At 34.3% G+C, this 13,248-nt stretch overlaps 1 long non-coding RNA gene across 1 annotated transcript in view; it reads right to left on the reverse strand.

Moving 5' to 3' along the window:
* LOC306643031 overlaps positions 1-13,248 on the reverse strand; it is a 934,727-nt gene that overhangs the window by 847,801 nt on the left and 73,678 nt on the right. The window contains exon 2 of the long non-coding RNA XR_013758799.1: positions 8,546-8,575. This is a non-coding gene — a long non-coding RNA (uncharacterized lncRNA). The remainder of the gene's footprint in view (positions 1-8,545; positions 8,576-13,248) is intronic.

Here is a 13,248-nt window from a genome sequence, read left to right on the forward strand (position 1 = left end):
CATTTCCTTTGTACTTATTCATCCAAATTCAATTGACAGTGTTCTGAAAGAGAACAATGTGAGAGCATACAGTTTGAAGTTGCTTCCTGAAACTACACTGGTAAGCACATCTATGGTGTTCTCAGCTAGCACATTCAAAAAAGATTTCTGGCAAAGTATACAAATGTGGCTCATAAGAGTTCTTCTGATTCTATTAGGACCAACATCTTGGAGCAGAGTGAAACTTTAAAAAGGATCACTTTTTGAAAGTGAAATCCACTGGTAAAACATTTCCAGAAAATTCAATCTAACAGCATATACCAGAAACCAATGGTACAAAAGCTTTGAAATGAAAACATTTCTTCTGGTTCTTGAAAGTGCTCTTAGATTGTGCTACAACCTTGAAATTCAAATCACAATGTTCCCATTGCAAAAAGTGAGTGCATAGTGAATGAAACCTTTTGATAAAACTTCTGCACTTGTGCATTTCTAACCTGTAATCAAAGAGCACATTTCATGATATTTTAGGCCCAATGTAGAAAAAAGGTAATAATATGTCCCTTGTACCCAGGAGCAAAATCTTTCGGAACCATGGTTTGAGTTAAGAGAACAGTGGAAACCTAATATAAGCCAAAAGTTAACTAAGATCTTTCTGTCTCTGTTCCAAATCATGAAGGACACAAATTAAAAAAAAAAAAAATTCAATATTGTGTTCTCATCTGGACTGTTTATGACATCACTGGTCAAGAGCTTTGTATTTCACTGACTTACAATAATACAAATTCCTGGATTCTGATTTCTTCCATAAAATGCTCCATAGTGTAATTGTGAGCCACTATATGCAAACCTGTATAACACTAGGCATCAGCAAAAGAACAGATTCCAAGACTGTTAGTCAGGTGGAGCTATTTTATTCAAAACTTATAGCATGCTTTCACAATCTGTGAAAGCTAAAGCAAAATGCAGATTACAGAAATTTAATATTATCTTCTTTTGATTCAGTGTCACCTGTATATGCATACTGAATCAAGGACAAAAATGAGTTTGGTTCTACACATTTCATTTTTATTTCTTTTTGTCTGGCTTATGACATCATTAGTAAGCATGACAGCAAAATAATCTGGGACAGAAGAGAGCATAAATCTATGAGTTGTAATTTTGTAATCAGCAGCAACTAAAATTATATCACATAACTTCTTAATGTCTCAAATAATTTCCCATTTTTAAATGTTTGCTCATCTCAAGTAAGAGCTTGAAGGAAATCATATGATAAACATGGCTCCATAGAATGGCAGAATGATAATGTATGACTAATACTGGAAGTCTGTGATTGGCTCTGGAGGTAGCCTGGGGTCATGGTGGGGTCTGTTGGCCAAGACTGAGAAGAAGGGCAAGATGGATAGAGGAGTTCTCAGCCCCTCACACATCCCCGGCCTGTTCCCAGCAGCTTAACCTGAATCACTGGGCCAGAAGTCACAGTCTTGTTGAATATGTAAGTAAACTGAGAATAACACCTTCAATACAGAATAATTAGTACTGCATCAGGTATTGGGGCAGTTCTAGGGAGCACGGCATAGAAGCAGTTAACTATTGAGAAGTGTGAAGGAAGAAAGGGAGTTAAGAAGTCTCAGTTTGATCACAAGGAATGCATTTCCTATCCCCATGCACAAAAGGTTGCTAATAGAACTCCTTATTACACATTCCTAAACACTATCTCCTTTATAAGTACAAAAGACAGGTCCATTAATTTAAAAGCTCCAGTTCTTTGAAAGTCCATTAATAACAACAGCATTTCCTTGACTGATGACTTAGTTTTATTCTATAACAATTTTTCTTCTACCCAGTGCTCTTGGGACACATCCGTACCAACATAATATTGTACAGTTATTGAAGACACCAGAAGCCAAAGTCATGCAGCAATATACTACATCCACTTTTTTTAATGGTGTAAATCATTCAGAGGAATTGAGTGTTAAATGCTATATGTTATGGTTTATTAATTAACATTTTGTATGATTTAGGCCATTAAAATTGATTTAAAAAGGTAAAATTATGATATTCTTACAAATAATGTTAAACTTGAAAAATGATAAATGCATATTACTTAAATCAAAGAACAAGTATGATGTTATAAACAGTTCAATGATTTCCAAAGTTCTAAGACTTACAAGAGTTGGATTGGAAATGCTGAAATGAATTCACAGAGAGATATAAGTCTGGCCTTTTCTACCAGGGCAGAAATGCAGATTGATCTCTTTTCTATCTACCAGACGCAATATAGATCTATAGACAGGTATTAGGTATAGTTATCTTTTACCTTCAGCTTATAAACTTGTAAAACAGCTCAAAGATTAGAGCCCTGTTAGAATGAGATAAGCATGAAATATAATAAGCAAGATGCTTGTTTTTCTGTGGGGGTCCTCTGCCACATCCCACATGGATGAGAAAAGTGTAAACTGACAGAGTTGGATATTGGCTGTACATTACTCAGTTACCCAAAAAACTTATCTATTCAATAAACACTCAATAAATGAGAGGGGTCATGATAAGTCTGACCATACCAGCTATTGGCTCTTACAACAACTCTACCAACTCTCCTTTATTTATAATACACAGGCAAAGGGGACAAGGACTGGAAGGAGCTTCTTCTGTATTAAACAGGATAGAGTGGAGTTATGGGAGTCATTCTCTTAAGGGGGAATATTCCAGAAGGGGACAGGAACCACTCCCATGCAGCACTACATGCTTCCTGGCAGTTCCTAGAAAACAGGCATCTGTGTCCCATGGCTCAACCTAGCCTGATTCTGATGAAGGATGATTTCCCACATTTCCCCTTTTTTAATATTTTGTTCAAATGATGGGCAGTTATGTTAAGGCTCCAGATCTTCATTCTTAGAGCTGCTCCAAGGTCCCAGGTCTTGGTTCTGAGAAATTTTCAGAGGTCCTGGCTTTTGGTTCTGAGAGTATGCCAACCTATTGTCATGAGAAGAAAAGAATCAATACCAAACATGTCATTTCAATATTATACCATTCAATTTAGTAAATATCTGATCAACCAGAAATGCAGAGTCCATGAGATCAATTCTTTTGAATATTCTCTAAATGCAGTGATGGAATTTTACAAAATTCAGGCTATTATTACTGTTATGTCAAATGTCCATTAGATGATATTTAATTATCTCTTAGTCCCATTGGAAAGTCTGTTATTTAGTTGTAACAACATACATGCTTATAGTCATTATGGAATTTAAGACTTGTTTAAATTTGAGAGCAAAAGGCTCATTACTGATATTTGTAATAGTACCTATTAAAGCATTTAATTTATTCTTATTTTATTAATACTTAACTTTCAGAGGTCATAGTATCTTAACAGAAAGAATCATATCCCTAGATATAATGAATGTGGGAAGAGATAGGAACCTAAAAGAATACATTAAAATATATATGAACCAAATTACCATCAAAGAAGTAACTGTTAGAATATAAATGTGAATTATTCACCTTTCTGGTGTAATATCAATCAATTTGTTGGATTCTAATTTGGTGTTTATTACATGGCTACCAGCAGTGCAAAGTATATCCAAATAATAGAGAATAGTCAAAATTACATGGAGTTTCAAAAATCAGAATGATTGTACATTTATTCTTATTTTGTATATTGAAAATAGTTTTAAAGCATTCAATTATTTGCCTAGTTCCTTAGATCTTCCATAGCATTAAAGATTTAGGCTAAACATAGTTGTTTGCAAATTCTTTTAGAAGAAGTAAAAGTGACACACTTAGTGGCAATGTTGCCATGTAAAGCCTTTCTGTCTTTGAGTCTTCTAGAGAAAGATATTTTGATATAATTGTCTTTCATCATTTTTAAGGTCAATCCAAAAACATATATATCACCTTTGAGATATGCAGCATTGGCAAGACATTTGTATATTTTATCTATTTAGGAAAGACACCAGATTCTATTGAAGAACAATTAAGGGAGTAAGATATTGGTGGATATTTCATAAAAATGACTGGCTTTATATGAGAACTTCCCAGTCTACTAATTACTTAAACATAAAATCCAAAGTTCCAAGGGGCAGTATAATTGGTTGTCCTAGGTACTCCTTATGCTGTCTTTTTCTTATAGGTTATATCTAGGTAACCAGAGTCTATCGTGGAACCAGCACATAGATAAGGTTTCATTACAACCAGTAGAGTCAAGTCCATTCACATGGATGGGTGTAATGTGAGTTTCTACAAAACCATCACTTGAAAGTCATCAGTAAATATTGGGATTGATTCTCCAGTACACATTTTTGGATGTATTAAAGGTGGATCTGAGAAATGGGCCCAACATATTCCCCACATATTTCACTTACCTGAGAGTTCAATAAAGCTAGCATACAAATATTGTGGTTGGAGATTTAAGATCTTATTGCAGGGAAAAGAGGGGTAGGAGGGGTGGGGGAAAGGGAAAAAATAACAGAATGAATCAAACAACATTACTCTATGTAAATTTATGATAACACAAATGGTATGCCTTTACGCTATATATAAACAGAGAAACAACATGTATCTCATTTGTTTACAATACAAAATACATTATTAAAAAAAGATCTTATTGTAAAATCTGTTGCATTCTATTGCTTCATGTGTCACTCAGCAGCAGTGAAACTCCTAATATAATTTTTAGAAAATATTTTTTTGAAATTAAGTAGGCTTACATAGTGATTGTTTCCCCCTTTATATTTTTATTTTTCTTAAATTGTACAAATAATTACTCTAAACTGGAGTATTACTAACCTTAAATTGTAGACAATGACCTAGCATTGCACACATATTTAAACTATAAGAAGACTTAATAAATATTTCTATTTGACCAGAAAGATTAATAAAAGTTACATATTGTTAAAGTCAATGTTTTTAAGTTAAGAAGGGCATTACAATAAGAGAAGGCCCAGTTTCCATGAAATATAGGATTTGATTTCATCTCTAATAGTGGACTGAGTTAAAAATCTATAAAATGCAGTCAATGCAGACATTGAAAATTAGTCTCATGACCTGTTTGTTTTATAGGTAATGGTCTTATTTTTCTAAATTAACTTCAGAATAGCAATTTAATTCATCATTTAAAAATCTTAAAATTTACGTCATTGATGCAGCAATTATATTTTAAGTGTTCTATAGAAAGATAATCATTATGTATGAAGATATTGTTGTATGAATATATATAATAACCTTGTTTGTAAAGTAGTAAAAATAGTCCAAATGTCCAAAATAGAGTTCTGGATAAATAAAATACATGACAAAAATCTGGCATTTAAAGTATTGCTGTAAAAGCATACTAATTATATGCAATCTAAAAAATGTTATAAGCTTTAAAATAAACAATATAATTTTGCATGCACAAAATATGTATTCTCTGAGCTTATTTATAGAAAGCAGTTTAGAAGATTTAATAAATTTTAATAATAATTCCTGGAACCTCAAAAACGATTTTTAATATGTACTTAATTTTTCCTAAGTGGGTCTCTTGATAAAATATAGGGAAGATATCATAATCCTGAAGCCATCGTTAGTCTCTTTATCTGAATATTATTTTACAAAAACTGTATATAATTCTTTGGATTAATATAAAGTAAGTTGCATAATCTAATATCACATCTGAAACATGAAACAGACATGCCAAGAGATTCCATCTCCTCTTGGGGGAAGGTGTCAAAATACTTCCCATATTGTTAGACTTTAAATAAGTCAGTATCATATGAATGTTCTCAAAAAATATAGTTAAGCTTACTTTTTAGTGTGGAGAGTAACATAAAAGCTGTAAACATTTATTTAATTTTAAAATATTAAATGACAGTTAATTTTTTAATTAAATTGCTATTATTATATAAGTTTGTAAGAGGCCATTATTGAGAAATCTTTAGTTTGGGGACATCAATTTAATAACATATCATTTAGAAATCTTATATTTTAAACACTTCTTTATCTGGAAAACAAGAGTATAATTAACATAATAAGTCAGTACTAATTATCATGGTTGATTAAAATATAGTCATTGATGTTTTTATATTAATGAAATTTGACTTTTAAAGAAAAATTTAAAATTTTAAATGGAAGGTAGTATTTTAAAATAAGTTATTATTAAACCAAATTGTATAAAACATGATGTCTTTGAAATTAACTTTTTTTAAAAAGTAGAAATTCAACAGGCATAAGAAATTATTTTATTTGGATTAGAAATTAATGTTTTAAGTATTTTATTTTTCTTATCTCCTTTAGTAAGAAGGTCCAATTAATAGGGGTTTGTGAAAAGATCTTTTCTATATTTGTAACCACCCTTTATAATAGAAACTTAGTAGAATTTAAAGAATAAAATCTTTTAATAACCTTAGCAGATTGTGTTAATTATACATAGAAAATTTAAAAATATGTAGCCAATTTTATATAACCAATTTAATTACATGTAAATATTTTGAAAATTATTTTTTCCAAATTTTGTTCTAATTTATTCAACATGCTATATTTTTCTATTTTATCAGGTTAAAAAAAGTTTTAGGAACTTACATATCATACCTGATAGTTTAAGTGCTAGTATTGATACCGCCGTTTACCGGTGCCGAGTTCTGCTCCTTCTAATGTTGAAGATTGAACACTAGAGAAGCACGCCAAGGCAAGCAGATTAAGCAGGTTTTATTTAAAGCTAATAATACAGACTTCTCCCAGCAGGGAGACGGGGGCCATGGTTGATGTTCTAAAGTCCCAAGAAGTGAGTGCACCCTACATCTTTTATAGGTTAAATTCTCTTTTGTTCTCCAGTTCTCTCCCCCCTTATCTCTCCTTCCTGCCTATGTGACTAGGCTTGGTTTTGAATTAAGTGAGAAGCCATGGGCAGGGGGAGGGACAAGGTGATTCAGGCAGGCAAGGGCCCAGGGGGCATTAATTAGCAGCTTCTTGCTTGCAGTTCTTGATAAAGGCAGGTAAATTTGGTAATCAATGGGCTCCGGAGATCCTTGACATTTCATTCTTCCAGGGGCAGTTTCCAACTTTCAGAGGCAGATGATTTTATGGCCTCCATTTCCTCGATTTGACCCGATCCCCTATTTCTACACTAACTACCTGTTCCCAATTCTGGCTTCATTCCCCCCTCTAATCTTAGGAACTCCATGCTGCTGGGGAAGGAGGTCGATGACCGCTCTGATTTCTTCGAGCTGGAAGTGGGTGGCGTGGGGCAAGCAGCTTGGAGTTCCTTTTTTTTTTCTTTTTTCTTTTTTTTTAAATCGGGTCAATCGAGGAGTCCAAGGTAGAAGTCTGGCTGTGGAAGAGCAGGTTGTAAAATCATCTGGGGGTGGGTGCTTCTATGAGAGAAGAACAAAAAGACATGAGTACTGAAAGGAGACTAGTACAAAGTAAATGTTGCAGCATCTGAAACATGCCACTGAGTATCATGAAAATGACGGAAGTCAATCTTTCACCAGGAGGTGGAAGAACTGAGAAATTGTTCCCATAACTAGGCCTAGCAAAGGCTGGAGAGGACAAGGCCTTCATTTGGGGACTTTAACATTGTCCAGGTTATCAGGAATGTAAACACAACATTTAACTCTTAATGTCATAGATGTTCCCAGAAAATATAGTTAAGCTACTTAATGTCATCTGATTTTTGTAAAATATCCTTTTATTGATATAACCTGTGTTTAGTAGAGATCTCTATACTTCTGTTACTTAGGGCTAGGTAATCATACTAGCAAACGTAGATTAAGTCTACCTGTGTATCTTAGGAAGGTCTTAAACTGACTAAAAACTTCTGACTGGCAGTTTCTCTTGATAGTTATCAGGCACATTTGCTGAAGAATCTTTTTTTTCATTTGTAGCTTCCAGTTTTTATTCTAGTGGGCTAATACAAGTGTACATCTTAAGTTACATTTAACTATTATTTTTTTTAAATGCCCAAGAATGGCTGTATTTTGGGTTTTAACTGTTTTGCTGGGTGTCTAAGATCAAGCTGGTCAAATTGACCTGGTTCCTGTCTTGTTAAAGAGTCAGCTTAGTTCCCACAGGGGTCACTCGTAGAGAACTTAAGAGCATCTTCTTAGCTCCACCAGTGCCATTGGTTAGGCAGGGTCTTCTCGATGACGTGGCTTTCCTTGAAAGCATCAGGGATGTCTCCCTTTTTCCATGACTTTCCTCTGCAGCAGATGCACTGAGTGATTTTTCATCCTCTAGTCTCAACAATCTCCTTGATCAGGAGGTTGTGTGACCCAGAGTTGCAGTGCTCCTTAGAGAAGTCCCCTTATTCCCTGGGTTCAGGCTGACTTTGAGGGCAAGATACTGTTTTTTTTTTTGTTGTTGTTTTTGTTTTTGTTTTTTTTTTTCTTGGCCTCTGTATTTAATTCCAATTTCTAAGTTTGATCTGAATCATCCAGCAAGCCAGTCTCACCAGTCATTAAGTAAGAGTACTGGGCTTTAACTTTAATGTCCATAACTTTACAGTTATTTACCCTTTTATCTAACTGGAGTCTGTATTAGTACTGGAAGTTACCACTATCTGTACTATAGGTGATGGCTTATTATCACAAGTTACCTAGGTTGTATGTTCTGGAAGCAGCTACTTCTGCAAAACAGCAACAAGCAACAATTTTACAAAATGAAATTAGCAAGAGTAAAAACATATTCAGCTTGTTTAATAGCTATCTTGAATTTGGACTGAGAACCACATTATATCCCCTATTTGAGATCATAGTAATTTTATAACAAAAACCAATCTTTTGACTATAACTTTAAATAAACTGAAGTCTGACTTATTTTGGAGTCACTCTAATATGCAGCAGGGTGTGGCAGAGCCTTATCTTAGGTAAGGCAGGGCTCTTCACAAATCTTAAGTAAAATGTTCTAATCCTGAAGCTGATTTTTTCCCCTTTTTCCATGACCAGCATGACCAAATTTTCAAGTTCAGTGAGGGACAAAAGAGTATTAGAAAATAAAGGTTTATAAACACAGATTTTGAAGATTAAGCTGAGATCAGATGGAGCTCTGTTCTCTGATGGAGATGCAAATCCAAAGAGTTATGTTAGCAATCTTTATACATGTCTTATTATTAGGTTAAAGACTATGTAAGCATTATTCTTTGTTTTCAGGAGAGTTACAGAGAATAGAACATCTACGTAACTTTTTTCCACAACTGCAAAGTGCAATGTTAGGAACTCTGTGTAGCTCTCAAAGAAGTCCACTGTCCAAAGTTACTGTAAGGTGGGCAGGAACTAGAGAAGGGAGCTGATGAAACACTGATTATCTAGCAAAACAATTTTTTTTCCTACTGCCCAAGAGCTGTGTGCCTGAGATCAATGTAAGAGCTGAAAGGACTCCTGTACAGAGCCTCCCCAGGGAGGGTACTGCCACAGCAGTTAGGCATTTTGTGCCCCTACACAGAAACACTTCCAGGCACCAGGCATACTACAGTCATGTGGTCAGAGACCCCAATCTCAGTCATTGTTGTCCCATTTTTGCTATTGCGCATTATACTCTTTATTAAATGTCATTTTAAGAAGTATACATATATTGATTCCTGAGTCTATATGAACATTAGTTAACACAGACTAACATTATATTCAATCAAAGAACGGCTGAGAGAGCTTTTAAGTTTTCTTTTGTGTAGCAAAATGCTTTCACCTTCTACTATATGAACCTTTAAACAAATCAGGCTGTCACTACCTCTTAGAAATACATTTACATTTAAGTTTTTTTCTCAGTGAAATAAGTAACCAATTTTATTTATATCTTATTGATAATAGGTCACATAATAGAATATTAAGTGATAAAATAAATCCCAAATAAAATGTACTCCTTAAGTTTAAGATTACCATTACAGACAAGTTTATTCTGGAGAATAGCAACACTTGATAAATTCCCTGCTTTAAAAACTTGTATACCTGGAAAATATGAACACATTTAATATGCAACTAATGACTTTCACAATTACCTTGACACTTTTGTTTCTTACCAAATTTAGTTTTTAAAGAAAAATGTAGACTCTGTAACATAGTACAATGCTCTTAACAGTTGTTTAACTATAATTGTGTACACCCCAATTTAAGACTAATTGTTCTAAAGAATAAAACTTAATAGACACAAAGTTAAGAGAAAATTAGTGTTTCAAATCCTTGTTATTTTACCATGTCATTTTACCATATAGATAAGACTTCAGTTTATATCAGAACATTAGTATTTTTCCTTAGGAAAAACCTTAAATAGCTTTAACCGATTGTCTCACATACTTGTAACCAACTTAGTTTCATGCAAACTTGTTGACATTTGTTCTTTACTTACACACAGACTTTCTAATCACTTACTTAGACCTTCATGTATTTTATCACATAAACACTTTCTTACCCAGAAACATTTTTCCCTTTTACTAAATATATTTTCATACCCAGAACCTTTTATTTTTTCTTTCCTTTCTGTCGACACTTTTTTGTTCACATTCTGAAACAACTCTCATGAAATTTCTTAATTTAGATAAATTACTCCATTTTAACAAGATAAAATACCTTGTTGTTTATAGTACTCTAACAGAAACACAGTGAGAGGGGAGATGGTAACTCTAAATCCAAACTGAAGAGCTCCTTTTAGCTTTGCAGAACTGGAGGGGGAGCAGGGAGAAGTGGTAAGGAAGCAGATGGAACGCTCACCCTCTGGGTTGGGGTTTTACCTGTTAGGACATAACTCTTAATAACCTTGTTTTTAGTAATGACATAAAGCAATTTTAAACACTTTTTAGTTTACCAACCTATGAAAACATCAATAATGTTTAGGTATGATACCTCATGGAATTTAAGGACTTAAGAGTACTTAATGTTATTTAACAATTAGCATTTTAACTTTGCAAATTAATCAGATGTCTTTACAAACACATTTGGGTAGTCCTATACATGTTAAATTTAATTTACTTATTCTACAAAAACCAAGATATCAGACAAGTGTCCTGAACAGTATTTGCTGTCTCTTTCCTGTTGAAGAAAAGTCCTAGAAACAATTGATATTAGACATTGTTTAACATCAACATTGCATTAGTTTGACTACTTAGAGACTTGCGAATTATTCCTGAAGACATTTCACTTTTATTAGTTTACCCAACTTAAATTGAACCCTTTTAAATCATGTGAATAAAAGTATTTGGATCCATTTTTAAATTTTAATTTTAGGAGCGCTCAGTTTTGATTCAGACAAAACATGACATCAGACACAAAAACAAATAACACAAAATCAAAGGCCTTGTAACTTTATAGGTGAATCTCCATTGCAATGTAACAGATATTAAAAAATTCTAGTTGAATAAAATATAGAACCGATCAAAAAAAAATCAAGAGCTCAAAAAATATAGAATTAGAAAAGCAAAAGCCCTGGAAAAATGATACGGCCGTTAATTACTTCAGTAAAGCACCATAAAATTTACTTTTGCTGGAGTTTAGGTAAGACTCTTTTTACTTTTTTTTTCCTTGGGTTTGAGACCGGTCTCCTACTGAGCTTTTAGGCTTCCTTTATTTACATTTCAATGTAAACCTTGACTGAGATCTGGAAGGATCTAACAGGTTTTAACAGAAACCTTGTGCCTAGGGCATTTTAGCCATCTCATCAGGACAGGTTGGATGTCAAAGAAAATTATGAGACCTTATTTTCCATTACTTTTGAGAAAAAAGCTACTTTGTTAAGTTCCTCACTGAGATATGCTATTGGTTATTGAGCTGCCTATGGCTGCTTATCCAGGATTTATTTTCCCCTTTGTGACAAACAGGTTAAATCTTGCTTCATAGGTAAGCTGAGGACAAGAGCTTGAAGTAAGGCCCCTTCTTGATATTCCTGGGGGCAGAATGTTGTCCTATAGTGGCTATTTTCTGTAGTATTGAACCTGTTGATGACATAATTAAGCTTTATTTTTTGATCTTTTAATTTCTATTAGCTAAGAAGTTTAGGAGTTCTGCAATGGCCTTTTGATATTTCTCCTGGGTGGTGGCACATAAAAGATGTACTTTACTTACTGGAGAACAATCACAGATGTTTAAAAATAACTCTAGAGTTGGATAAAAATAGAACTGATAAAAAAAAATCATTAACCTAGGCATGTAGGATCAAAATTATGAGCTCAGAAATACAGCATTAAAGAAAAACAAAGCAAAACAAGAATCCTAGAAAATGAGTTAGTTCTGTGTAGCAGCCCAGGAGTTTAAAACGCACCTTTTTTTTTTTTTTTTTTTTTTTTTTTTTCAGATTACTCCCTCCTCTCCCACTGAAACTGCTACAGTTCACATTCCAATGAAGACTTCAGCAAGGCCAGGCAAGGGGTAGGAAGGGATTGCCCAAGACTTTTTAACCCTATTTTTTCCTGGTTGAGAAATCGGGTTAGGTTTGAATGCAGAAAATCACAAAACATTATTTCCCACTACTTTTGGGGAATGGAGCTACTGAGCTCTCCGCCTAGGGGGATTGGAGTAAACAAATCTCTTAGGAAGAAGGAGAAGGACTGTAAAGTACCCTGCAAGGAGTATCCCTAAGCCTAAGAATAGGGGACCTGAGGGAGGACAAAGGGAGCCCATCCTCCGACAAACAAAGAGGTGCTTAGGACAGACTAGTGACGGGCAACTATGCAAACAAAGGGAACCTGGGCATTTCCATACTAATTGTCCCAGGTCTTATTCCTACAGTTTGGATTTCTATATCTGACCAGCAAGGGAAGGGGAGCATCCAGGAGGGAGTGGATGTACAGAAGTATTGTGTAGCCCATTTTACCCTCCAAAAATGAAGAGACAGAAACCAGCACCTCAAAAAGATGTGGGGGGCATGGAGAGAGAAGCTTATTTATCTCACTCGATGTAGATCTTGGTGAAGATTGGCTACTCCATGGAGCAGAGTGCAGCAAACTTACCTTCCTTTAGGTGGTCCACACTGAAGTTCTCTCCTCTGGCACAGACCTCTGAGAAGTGACTCAGGAGGAAAGTCTTAGGAGTCACCTGAGCCTGTTCCCTGTATAATTCCAAAAGGATGAAATGAATTTGACCATTGATTAGTATTTCTCCTGTCTATCAGGAGATTTATAGACCCGTTTTCCTCCAGATTAGAGATGAGAAATTTAAGAATGAGAAACAGTGAGAATAGTAGCGAACTAACACAATGAAGAATTCAATAGGAGGCAAGAGTAAAGACCATACCATACAATACACAGACAGACATATAGCGCACTAGATCAAAGTTGGCTAGTTGGTATTTTGTCCACAAAAACAAAGGCCCAGATGC

The sequence above is a fragment of the Sciurus vulgaris genome (assembly GCF_902686455.1).
Source record: "Sciurus vulgaris genome assembly, chromosome: 13".
Taxonomy (NCBI): domain Eukaryota; kingdom Metazoa; phylum Chordata; class Mammalia; order Rodentia; family Sciuridae; genus Sciurus; species Sciurus vulgaris.